General features: G+C 41.2%; 1 protein-coding gene across 1 annotated transcript in view; it reads left to right on the plus strand.

Annotated features, from left to right (window-relative positions):
- Positions 1-12,516, plus strand: part of LOC126484487 (junctophilin-1) — an 883,087-nt gene that overhangs the window by 312,887 nt on the left and 557,684 nt on the right. The gene's annotated exons all lie outside the window — the stretch shown is intronic.

Consider the following 12,516-nt stretch of genomic DNA (forward strand, 5'->3'; position numbering starts at 1 on the left):
TACCACAACAACAAATTTAAAGTTAGTATGGTCACAAGATAATCATGTTTTTTTAATGTTACTCAAACTGGATTAGAAGAAGGCTTAGTTATTTATTTACTCTTGTTACCTAATACGCTATAACAGGCCGTATTTTCCGTTTACAATGTATTCCTGCATTCACTTAAGTAAGGCAATAATGATTCTATGGTTGAAAATATTATTAGTTTCACTATTAATACTGCAAATATTACCTCCATCATTGACAAATTTGCTGCTACCAGTACATCTACGTGTGTCTACCTCCACCATTATTATCTCTGCTGACTACAATGATGGATGTCCATCGAAAACTATCTGTTTAACAGTTTTTGCATCTGCGACCCCTCACAGTCAGTCAGTTGCAATTCGACCCGTAGTTCCACTGCGTTTGACAATTTACTTTATGAGGAAGTAATTGAAAAATTTAATTTTGCAACAGGCAGTAGTTATTCATACCTCAATCATTAGGCAAGGATTGACCATCTGATACCAGGAATTGTACATCAGCAACACCACAGAAAATGCCGCAGTGATAACGTCGGGAAATGTAGGAAAAGCTTGGGTTAATACTGTAATATGTTTACTGAATGGTCTTTTACAATGCGCTGCAGCTCAAAATGCATTGCGACATCTTTTTAATTTGTCATAAAACTCGCAAATCTTGAAGTAATACTCGTTTTGTGACTGGCATTGTCGGTGCAATAATTTATTTTTTATTTTCTACTGAAGAACCAACGGAAGACACACACCAGGGTAGCAGAAGAAAATTGACAGAAGGAGTGCACCTTTACTCGTTGCATTTATGGCTACCTTAGGTCTGTGCACTCTTGCTTCGTTTGCATAACTTAAATAATTACCGAAAACTGTCTGTAATCGACAGAGGCTGTTCTAGGACATAACGATTTATAGAAACTTCGGTTCATGGCCTAATCCTGTTTACGTATCTCATACGTCATAAATAACGCCTCGTATATAATAAGTGAATTCAGTACTACGTTGATTAACGTAATTTTATAAACTAATTCTATGGCTAACATTTAACTGTATGAAGGATATGACAACACTACTTCGGGAAATATGCTGCAGAACATTTCCCAAAGCGCTTTGCAATAACTACGACACGAAGTTGTAACTTAAGGAACGTATCAAGTACCTGACAGACCACCTCGTATTAAATTGCGGTCGTGATGGGTACAACGCCTTTAGCCTATGGAGTGAAAAATACGGGATACATCTTCAGTAAAACAAAATTCAGACAATGCGCATGCCTACCGCCAGAGCTCCAGCGTACCAAACGGGTTGAGGTGGATTACATTGTTTTAAAATCCACGAATTCGAATAAAGGACTTGCGGATGTGTAAGCAAATAGTGGACTTGTGGATGGGTTCGGTTGTGGATAGCATTTTACTTGTTCGCACATACCCCTAACGACCTCTAACCTTCACCGCTTGGTGCGCTGCAGAAAGACACACATCCCACCCCCGGGCGCTGTTCGTTGGAGTAATAGCGGTAAGCGTTTTGCAGCAGCTGTCGCTCGTAGTAGGCAGCGTCGTACTTACGGTGCAACAGGCAAAAGGAAGCAGCAGCTGAACGATCTGGAGACGGCAATGACACTTGTTCTTAGAGATAAAAAACAGCGTGAGAGAAAAGACAAGATGTGTAAGTAAAATATTTGTGTGTGTGTGTGTTTTCTGAGCTATGCATATTAATCCTCTCTGAACATTAGTGACATTGAATCTAATAATTTGTAATATTAAAATTTGGTGCCGAAACAAGGAGGACACCTGTTGCGAGCGTACTGGTTGATTATTGGTCTACATATGTCTGTACGCGCACGCTTTCAGGTGTACTGTATGTTCGCAGTGCTGAGTCTTGGCGATAACGAAACGTTCGCTCTGTAGTTCCATAACAAACAATAGAAGCGAAATCCCTCTACAAAACAATACGTAAACAGGTCACTTTACGTTTGGATTAGACTAGATCTGTAAGTCAGATTGATACTTGTGGTGCCTCCACGTGAGTCCTGGAAGCAGAATATTGTCCAGGCCGGCTACAGAAACCCTGGGACGATTGAATATATTAAATGATCCAATCTAGGATTTCATTGACGATACGAAATATGAAGTCGGTAGCGACAAGTAAAAAAAAAAAAAAAAAAATCAGACCAATGGCGGTGCGCTATTCTAAACGCTAAAGCCCTATTTTTAAAGTTTTCAGTGTTTCCAGGGGGTTGACATAACACGGATATTCGTTCAGCACTGTCTACGTTGCTTCGAGTCGTTTACCTAAATACGAAGCTATCCACTATTAAATTACACGGATATGCGTGAGATGAACAAACTTGGCATAGATCATGGGAGCAGTTTACAGATTCTATAGACGAACACTTGATATGGAAATGGAAATGAGCGTTAGGCGTCATTGTCCGGGAGGCCCCTTACGGGGCAGGTTCTGCCGCCTTGGTGCAGGTCTTATTACATTCGACGCCACATTGGGTGACCTGTGCGCCGGATGGGGATAAAATGATGATTAAGACAACACAATACCGAGTCCCAGAGCGGAGAAATTGCCGGGAATCGAACCCGGGCCCGTAGGACGGCATTCCGCCACGCCGACCACTTTTTTTTTTTTTTTTTTTGATCGTTATTGATCGTTGTGTTTGGTCCTTGCGGACGTCGCAAGACATCCTGTTCAAGTTCGGTGGTTGATCCTTCCACTCAGTTTTTTATTACGGAGGCCAACCGGACCTCTGACCGAACACGCTGAGCTACCCTGCCGGCACCACTCAGCTATCGGAGCGGACAACACTTGGTGTTGTGAACTGTTGTCGAGCATGTATTCTTCCTAGAGTACACGAAAGGAGAACCTAAAGAATTTTTTTCAGTGGTATCGCAGTCTCCACATAAACCTATGATGGAACAAAACAAATTTCATAGCTGATGGTAGATGAGGCTGTTTGCTCTCTCTCCTGATTCCGCAACACACGCCAAGTCGTGTGACGAGGCCTTCAGAATATAGTGGACCGGCCGTCGGGTGCGGTCAGCCTCAACACCTGCAGTGGCGGCCAATCAATTCCTTCTCCGCCAGTGTCAGCGAGCTGCTCGCAACACGAACGTGGCTAGCTAATCATTCAACAGCCCGTCCCACTGGACCGCTACATAATTACGAGCCTGCACGCCGACAGGAAACACCAGTTTAAGCCAGCCGCAACCTGCCACCATCAGTTACCTACTCTTTGATCTTGCATAAGTGGCTACCTGAGGATCAACATCTTTCGAATAAACTGTGGTACAGCCTCACTCTCTCTCTCTCTCTTTCACCCGCGCGCGCGCCGAGAAGAGAGAGAGAGAGAGAAAGTCCGAGGTACAGAAATAAAAAGTAGCAAAAATAGTCACTATGAACCCATCACTATTGATCATCTTTCATTATCCTCTATTTTGAATCTATAGATATAGCGAGGAAGTAAGTTCAATTTTGAAGTACAGTTGTTGTTGTTGTTGTTGTTGTGGTTGTTATTGTTGTCGTCGTCGTCGTCGTCGTCGTCGTCTTCAATCCAAAGACTGGCTTGATGCAATTCTCTACGCCATTTTATGCTGTGGAAGCCTCTTCGTTTGTGGGTATTTGCTGCAACCTACCTCCATATGAAGCCGCTGAAGGTATTCAAGATTTGGTTTCCTCCACAATTTTTACGTCCACACATCCCTCCATTACCAACTTTAGGATTCTTTGATGCCTCAGGATGCATCTCATCAACCGAACACTTCTTTTAGTGAAGTTGCGCCATACATTTCTTTTCTCCTCTTTTCAGTTCACTATTTCCTTATAGGTTATCCGATCTAGCCATCAATCTTCAGCATTCTGCTGTAACATCACATCTCAAATACGTCAGTTGTCTTCTAGTCTGAACTCCTCATCGTCCACATTTTACTTCCGTACAAGACTACTCTCCAGACAATTACCTTCAGAAAATACCACGTAACTCGTACATTTGTATCAGGTGTTTACAAATTTATCTTTTTCGGGAATGCTTTTTGTGGTGTAGGCAATCTGCGTTTTATATCCTTTCTAATTTGGCCATCAGTCACGTTACTGCTCAAAAGTCAAAACGCGTCTGCTAATTTTAGTGTTTCATTTCCTAACTTAGTTCCTTTTGCGTCATTTGATTTAATTATATTGTATTTCATTATCGTTCTTTTACCTTTGTGATTTGTTTTACTTATCGTATGATGACTGGAGAAAATACTAGACAACTATTTACAACAAATATATACATTTCTACAAAGATACAATCTCAGTTAGTAATGGGTTCATGGACCTAAGTCCAGGTTTAACATCCAGTCAGAAGCTTCTGTATACAAACTGTGGTCTTCTGTTGTCACTTTTAATGCTCTAAACGAACAATTTAATGTTTTATATGTACTGTTTGCTATTCTTTGTCGCAGTGGCATTGAGGAGAGGACCTCCATCCCCATTAGAACAGCAGTGTTCCACATTTACCGCGGTCAGTTCCGATCCTATTCAGTATGCACCAGTGACATTGCAGATAAAAATCTGCTAGTCGCCCCCAGGGAATTAGTTGGTCATGTCTCGTGGAAGCTTGCTTTTGCCATTGACTGTTCTAGGCATCTTGCATTTTGAAATATCTATGATGCAGGCTGTGTGCCACGATGGTTTTCTAGATCTTAATCGCTGAGACACTGAAAATGAATTTTCTAAATGACATGATAATTGTAGTTTATTTTTTATTCTTGTCCACACGTTCGCTGATGACTGTGATCTTAGTATGGGTGATGGGAAAACATTAGTGAGAACGGGTAGCTAGTACGTTTGCTTGGGACAATTACACCCTGTTATGAGGCCCACTGCTTGACTGAGCTGTGTGTCAATTATTTTGGTGTGAGCACTATTTACCCACGTGGAACAAGAACATTCTGCGACAGAGTATGGAAGAGCTGAAAGCGATGATCCGATGACTGTTGCAATGGCATCCCAGTCAGTAGCCGGCCGGAGTGGCCGAGCGGTTAAAGGCGCTACAGTCTGGAACCGCACGACCGCTACGGTCGCAGGTTCGAATCCTGCCTCGGGCATGGATGTGTGTGATGTCCTTAGGTTAGTTAGGTTTAAGTAGTTCTAAGTTCTAGGGGACTTATGACCACAGCAGTTGAGTCCCATAGTGCTCAGAGCCATTTGAACCAGTCAGTACCTGTTAACTTCTGGAGTACATTGTTCCGCGTTTTGATTCCAGTTGTCACATTACGGAGATGGATTTTATATGTCAAAGACGTGTTTAGGGTCACATGTAGTTATTTTGATGTGCTCCAGTATTGGAGAGTTTGACCTCTAACTGTGATGCTGGGTTTGGAGTTTGCTTGTATATTCTGTAGTTGGAAAGCTGATGTTCATCTTGCAACCTTTTTTCAAGACGCCATCCATTCCGTTCACCTGAACTTCCCAGTTCTTTGGAGTCTCTAACAGAATTACGATGACATCGGCGTAGCTCAAAGTTTTAAATGCCGCTCTAGGAGCTTCAACTTCCTTTGGTGTATTAAAGAATAAGTTAAACTAGATTATATACACAGATATTGGTAATAATAGTGTTTATTACATCGGTAAGTGGGTCTATTAACCAGTTTCCTTATAACTCCTTGCATTAGTACTATTACCTTCTTATGTTGTAGTTAGACATACCTGAATAGACAACAATAATTTTATTAAGTTAATTACATAAAATTACAAATTAACATTTAATCTTGACAACTAGGCCGCAGTACCTTAAGTCAATTCATTGGACTCTTTAACGTGGAAAAGTCAGTTCGCGTGCTTTATTCAAAGTCAGGCCCTCTGCTCCACAATTCTTGAAGGTCTCACATCTGAGATGTAGAGCTGCATATTCCACAATCAGTATGGGTGCATTATTATTTTCTTTAACATTTTTCCTGGACCAGGGTATCCGCAAAAGTAAATACTAGCTTTAGTGAATTGCAGGTCCAGCTGCACTAAAAGTTTTGCTCTTGAGTAAAACCACAACGTATTCAGTTGATCTTAGACTGTTGGTCACAGGAGATGTAAAAGTCCATAATCCTCTCCTACAGGTGCCGAATGAGACGGGCGTCATAAGGGGGGGGGGGGGCCTATCCCGATGTTCTCTCCCTTGGCAATCGACACTGAAGTATTTGATGATTTTCATGACAATCCTCAACGATTTTAAGCACATTGTATGTGGGTTTTGCATGTACGGAGCATTACCTGTTATGGAAAATGCATCCATCCTGATTGCAGAATGTTACTCCAGGATCGGGAGCCATTGGGAACATTGAAAAGGAAAGTATGTCAGAAAATGTATTTTTAAAGACAAGAGAACATGCTACCTGCCTGCTGAGATGTTTGGTCGTAGCGTAGCTGCAGTGATAGACTAGGCCTACTTCCTTCGCCTAAATTTTCTACCACTGCTGGGAAGCATTTGGTGGGTCTACTCTCACTTCGTTTTCATGGAGGCGCAAGCGTCATAGCCGTAAAGCGTCTGTTCTCTAAAATCATTGCATCAGCTTTCTCCAACAACAGCTCAGTAAGTTTCGACTGTCGCTTGTTTCACCATTCGCCGCCGGATTCCTCGAGGTTTGAATTGAATATTCGCGTGCAAGTGCTGTGAATTGAAGAAGTGAGACCTTCAAGAAACTATTACTTTTGGGTGTCGGTCAGAGCAACTGACTCTGATCAATGACGAGAGGACTGTCAACTCCACGCTAAGGACTTCGGTCAAGTGGCGCCAAGTTCTGCAAACTGTCAAGCGTTGAACGTTAATCTGAAATTATTATGTAATTCACTTGTTAGTACTATAGTTATCTATTCACGTATACGAAATTGCAGAACTATAATAATATAATACTAATGCAAGGAATTACATAGAAAAGCGTAAAGATTCGCACTGTTTCATTTCTGTGAACCTTTCAGATTTGAATGTGACCGTGTGCCGTATCACGCACTATGAATTCAGAATCGGATCGTTTTGTGAAATGACTTTAAGTATTTTATTACGAACAACTGTTACCACTCATACACAACTCAAAAGCAAATTCAAATGGCTAATTATTCTTAAAGAAATTATAAAATAAAAAACAGCAGTCTTTGCGTGTGTGCCCGCCAGGATTCACTGATATATCTTTCTGCCCGGACGAGAGACCTACTGGCCCCCGCTGTCATTACGCCGCATGTCCTCATAAAAGAAAATATTTCGAATGAGTGCTTATAAAATTCAACCTTATGTTTATGTGGCAAAAATTCCGACACAAGCTTCAGTTGAAAGCTTAGACGGGCCATAGTATTCGCAGCATTTTGTCAATAATCGAAGGACTGTAACATTCGTCGCTTGATTTCAAGAAGTATTGATGTTATCCTTTCCATACATTGCTTTATAGTTGACGGAATCTGATATTTAATTACTGAGTACGATTTGAAGCAGCGTTGCATGCCTTGAAACGAGACACCTTGAAGCTGAATCAGGGAATAAGAATTCATTTGAGTTTTTTGTGATGACCTGTGTCCGTTGAGGGAAAATACGTTTCAGGGACATTGACCATTTAACATGTGCTGAATCGATCGTTGCTGAATATCCAACTGGGTCTCGGATTAGAGAGCGATAGTAGCCGATATAGCTATCGCCTTTACTCCGCTGATAGTAGTCTGATGGGAATGACATTTATAAACTCCCCTGAAATGTCATTTATTGCTCCTGCAGCATTTGATGAAAGTATATTATTATAAATTATAAATCTATGATCCTTACATTTGTGTAACGTGAAACTGTACTGTTTGAAATAATGTTTTTACCTTTTACACGTATGATAAACTGTGTTGAAACTGAAATTTATTTAATAATTTTGCAGTTGTATTTGAAATACCGTATGTCATATTATGAATTAACTTCAGTGACGTAAAATTACGGGAATACAGAACTAGATATCGTTGCTGCTCAGACACAGTAAATATTCTTGTTCCAGTGAAACTCAAGGATATGTTGTGACAATACGAAGATTATTTAGTTTACGTAGAGAACTGGAATTATTAAGTACCCATTATCGAGCGAAATACATTCTAAGATGAAAAAAACGACGCACCGCTAAGGAATTAACCGAATGAGACGGAAAGCGGTAGATGTGACGTTCATGTACAGACAAACAAATGATTAAAATTCAGAAAAATTGGATGATAAATTCAAGAGAAAGAGCTTCATAAATTCAGCAAGTCAGAAACGCGTTGCCCTTATGCAGGCAGTTACTATGCTTGGCATTGGTTGATAGAGGGATATCGTGCCAAATTGTGTACAACTGGCGCGATGGTCGTCAAAATCTCGAGATGGGCGGAGGGCAACGTCCTCAACACTCCAAACGTTCTCAATTGGGGAGAGATCCGGCGACCTTGCTGGCCAAGGTAGGTTTCGCCAAGCACGAAACAAGCCTGTACGGGTGGGCATTATCTCTCTGAAATGCAAGCCCGGGATGGCTTGCCATGAAGGGCAACAAGGCAGAATATCGCCGACGTACCCCTGTCCTGTATGGGTGCCGCGGATGACAACCAAAGGTGTCCTGCTATGAAATGAATGGCACCCTAGACCATCACTCCTGGTTGTTGGACCATATGGCAGGTGATAGACAGGTTTGTGTGCGACCAGTGTCCAAGGCGTCTCCAAACATGTCTTCGGCCTCGAATCTCATTGAATAGAGTAGAATTGTCTTGAGTGATGCGTCCCGCTTCGAACTAAGCCTCGACGACCAGCGAAAACGTATCTAGAGACGCCCTGGACAGCGGTGGGATACCAACCCGAGAGTGTCGCCCGCATTACGGACCAACAAGCAGGAGTGACTGTCTGAGGTGCCGTTTCATTTCATAGCAGGACCTGTTTGGTTGTCATCCGGGATACACTTAGAGCACAGCGGTACGTTAACGACATTCTACGCCTCGTTGTGTTGCCAGTCCACACACGGCGAGAGTTTCTACTGCTTGCCTTCGTACTTACCTAACCCTACCTTGGCCAGCAAGAGTACCGGATCTCTCCCTAATTGAAAACGTCCGGTGGATTACCGGCAGGGACATGCCAGTTGCACAGAATTTGGGAAGATATCGTCCAGAAGGACATCCAACAACTCTATCAATCAAAGGCAAGCCGAATAGCTGCTTGCATAAGGGCCAGCTGTGCACCAACGCGGCCGGCCAAAGTGGCCGAGCGGTTCTAGGCTCTTCAGTCTGCAACCGCGCGACCGCTACGTCGCAGGTTCGAATCCTGCCTCGGGCATGGGTGTGTGTGATGGGGTCTGATGACCTCAGATGTTAAGTCCCATAGTGCTCAGACCCATTTGAACCATTTGCACCAACGCGTTGTTGGCTTGCCTGGTTTGCAAACCTCTTTCTGTGTCATAAATCATCCAATTTTTCTGAAATTGTGATCATTTGTTTCTCTGTACATGTGCGTCAGATCCAACGATTTCCGTCCGATTAGGGTAATTTCTTAGTTTTGCATCATTTTTTTCTCATAAAATTATACTTTATTATAACACATAAAAAGCCTTTAATAAAAACAAATTATCAATGGAACTGTCAGTAGAAACTGATAATATCACACAGTATGCACGTGGTACTTGAGAGAATTACCTGCGATTGTGGCTGTTCCATTGTGTTTGAATCGAATGTAGTGTCTGCCGCACGAACGTTTCATTGGACTATGGGACGCAGGAAAGAGAGACTGCTTGTTCACACTGCTCTGCGTTATACCGTCCTCGTACATGATTTGTTTCCAATGAGACGCATATCAGTCGTGGTTTTCAACGTGGCTGATACAGTCTCAGAAAGGAGCTGGTACATCACACGGAACGTGCTTCTCATCGTGATTTTCGACCGCTGCGCTGCTCAGCCACAGTTGTCCGCTATATCTGGCGCGCGAACTGCTCAGTTTGTTTACGATAATGGGAGACTGTAAAGCAGGCAAGTTTGCTCTGTTAAAACGTACTCCTTTGTGTTACGTGCTAACCACGTTATTCTGTCTGTGGCATGCACTGTGCTTTATTGCGAAGGAAACAGGCAGTGACGAAGACTGTTGTTTTGCAGTTCATTCGTCGATCTTCCCGGGCAAGCTCGCAAACTCGGACGAACTCACTCCAGAACGGAGAGCGTATTTATTTATACATATCCATTATAGTAGTGTTTAAAAATTTGGAGTAAATCCGTAAAGATCTTTTCGAGCTTTTTGGTAACATTGTCTCCCTTTTCATATTACATATTCTTTTATATACATGTAATATATTACAAAATTATATGTCCTACTTCCTCTCTAATGTTCATTACAGTATCGTGTAAAAATTTTAAGTAAACCTACCAATAACTTATCGAAATTTGTTATAACAGCGCTCCATCAATTATATATATATATATATATATATATATATATATATATATATATATATATATAAGTCTTTGTTATGAAAATGTACGACAGCGGAACTGTCAAACTGAACGCATTAAAAAAAAAAAAAAATCGCTCGAGCCGTTCTCAAGCGATGATCTTTCACAGCTGGTTTTAATTTCCTACTCTTCTGCTGGATTTTCCAAAAATTTTCTTGCATACAAATCTTGTCCTGGCAATTACGAAGACAACAAAGACAAAAACCAACCAAATCTGTCGACCTGTTCTTTATCGATGATTTTTCATACTTGCGGGAATTGATGCTAATTTCCTCAAATTTTTTTTCATACAGACTTTGTCCTGACAATAACGAAGACAACAAAGAAATCAAACAAATCGCTGAATCCATCCTCAAGTGTCTTATATACATGTGGTAATTGATTTTTAGTTATATAGATATATCATGCGCTGAAATGCAGTTTCACAAATGTTTATCGGAAGCTTAACCAATAAAAAAACATCGTTCAAAATACTTACATAAAAAAGGAATTAATTAGTGAAAGATAAGAATAAATATTTTTTTTAAAGTCTGATTTAATTTGAGCTATTCTTGCTCAAAATTTTGTCATTACTTTCTTGATATCTCGTTAGATTTACTTTTAGATGTAAATCTGAGAGATTATACAATCGTACTGCAACAACTACCAGATAATATATTTTTTTCTGAAAGAAGAATTTGATGTGTATTACAGGGAAGAGTACATGCAATATTCGTGCAGTGATATGAATGATTTGTTCAAATTTGTTGCAGGTGAAAGTTAATTGTTCAGATTTTTATTAATTAAGCTGTGAAAATTATGAAATTAGCAGTGGAATGCAAAACGTACCGTTTTTGTGCGTTTGTACTTAAAAATGTTACACGAAAATGAGTCTATATTGCACTCTCATATGCTTCTGAAAACAGTATTCATTTTACGTCTGTTTTCTCTGTAGCTTTACATTGTTTTGTCAGCTATCGTGTTCCAGCAGGTAATTTTGTCACCAGCTTGAATGCGAGCAGCTCGTCGACATTTTCAGTTCTTAACGACTCTCGACAGTCACTCGCAGGCATGTCAGACGAATCTATGTCTTCGATTTTGGAATTTCCTAAAGACTTTAACAGAAACTACGTCATTATCTGACAGTTAATTATAACAAATCATACCAAAAACGACACACTTTTGACAAATCTTCAATGCGCTGAAGCCATGATTACGGTAGTACGTAGTTACCAATACGAAAAATCTTAAACCGCCGATATTTCGTTTCCCATCATTTCATTTCGGCGTGATTTAGAGAGGTTTCTAAGGGTGGTAGAGGGGATATACTAGATCACGTTTTGCTAAGTGACCTATGCCCAGAAAATTACCTTTCGGATATAAAACAAATTTGAAAGTCGCATAAATTTCAGTCTCCCGCTTCGTGGTACACAGACAGCGGAGACCAAGAGCTCTGACCTGTACACTCAGCAGGAGCCAGTGGTGTAATCAGTATTTCGAGTAATGGTAGTTGGGTTCTCCAAAGTGGAGAAAGCGGCACGGCGCGTCTGTCGAACACGGCAGTGACCTCTCATCAGTTTGTTGTAGTCGGACGAAAATGGTATGCGAAGCCATAATTAATACACGGAATGACGTCGGCGCCCTCTTCTCAGTTTGTGTGCGTATCTTCAAGTAAGAGGTTCGAAAATGATCTAACCTTCAAACTTGATTTATATCCCAATGGTGCATTGCTAGACATTGGGTCCATATCAGAACTTGATCTGCTATACCCCCTCTGTAATCCCTAATAGGAACTGTGAAACACCTTGTATAAATGACCAAGGGCCTAACAACAAACAACGCAATCCAGTTTCACGTCTCTTAAGTTTTGCTTATGCCGTATAAAATGGCCTTGCCTCTCATTGGCCACGTCCCTCTCTAGCTTGCCAACATTTGACGCATCCTATTCTGCCTTTCACATGTAGTAATGATGCGGAACTTGGTGTCCAAGTTGCGTCGTCACAAAACTCACGAAGCTCCACGTGCACGTGGATGTCCCTTGTGAGGACGGTTTTAGGCAGTAGC

Source organism: Schistocerca serialis, chromosome 6, assembly GCF_023864345.2.
Source record: "Schistocerca serialis cubense isolate TAMUIC-IGC-003099 chromosome 6, iqSchSeri2.2, whole genome shotgun sequence".
In the NCBI taxonomy this organism is placed as follows: domain Eukaryota; kingdom Metazoa; phylum Arthropoda; class Insecta; order Orthoptera; family Acrididae; genus Schistocerca; species Schistocerca serialis.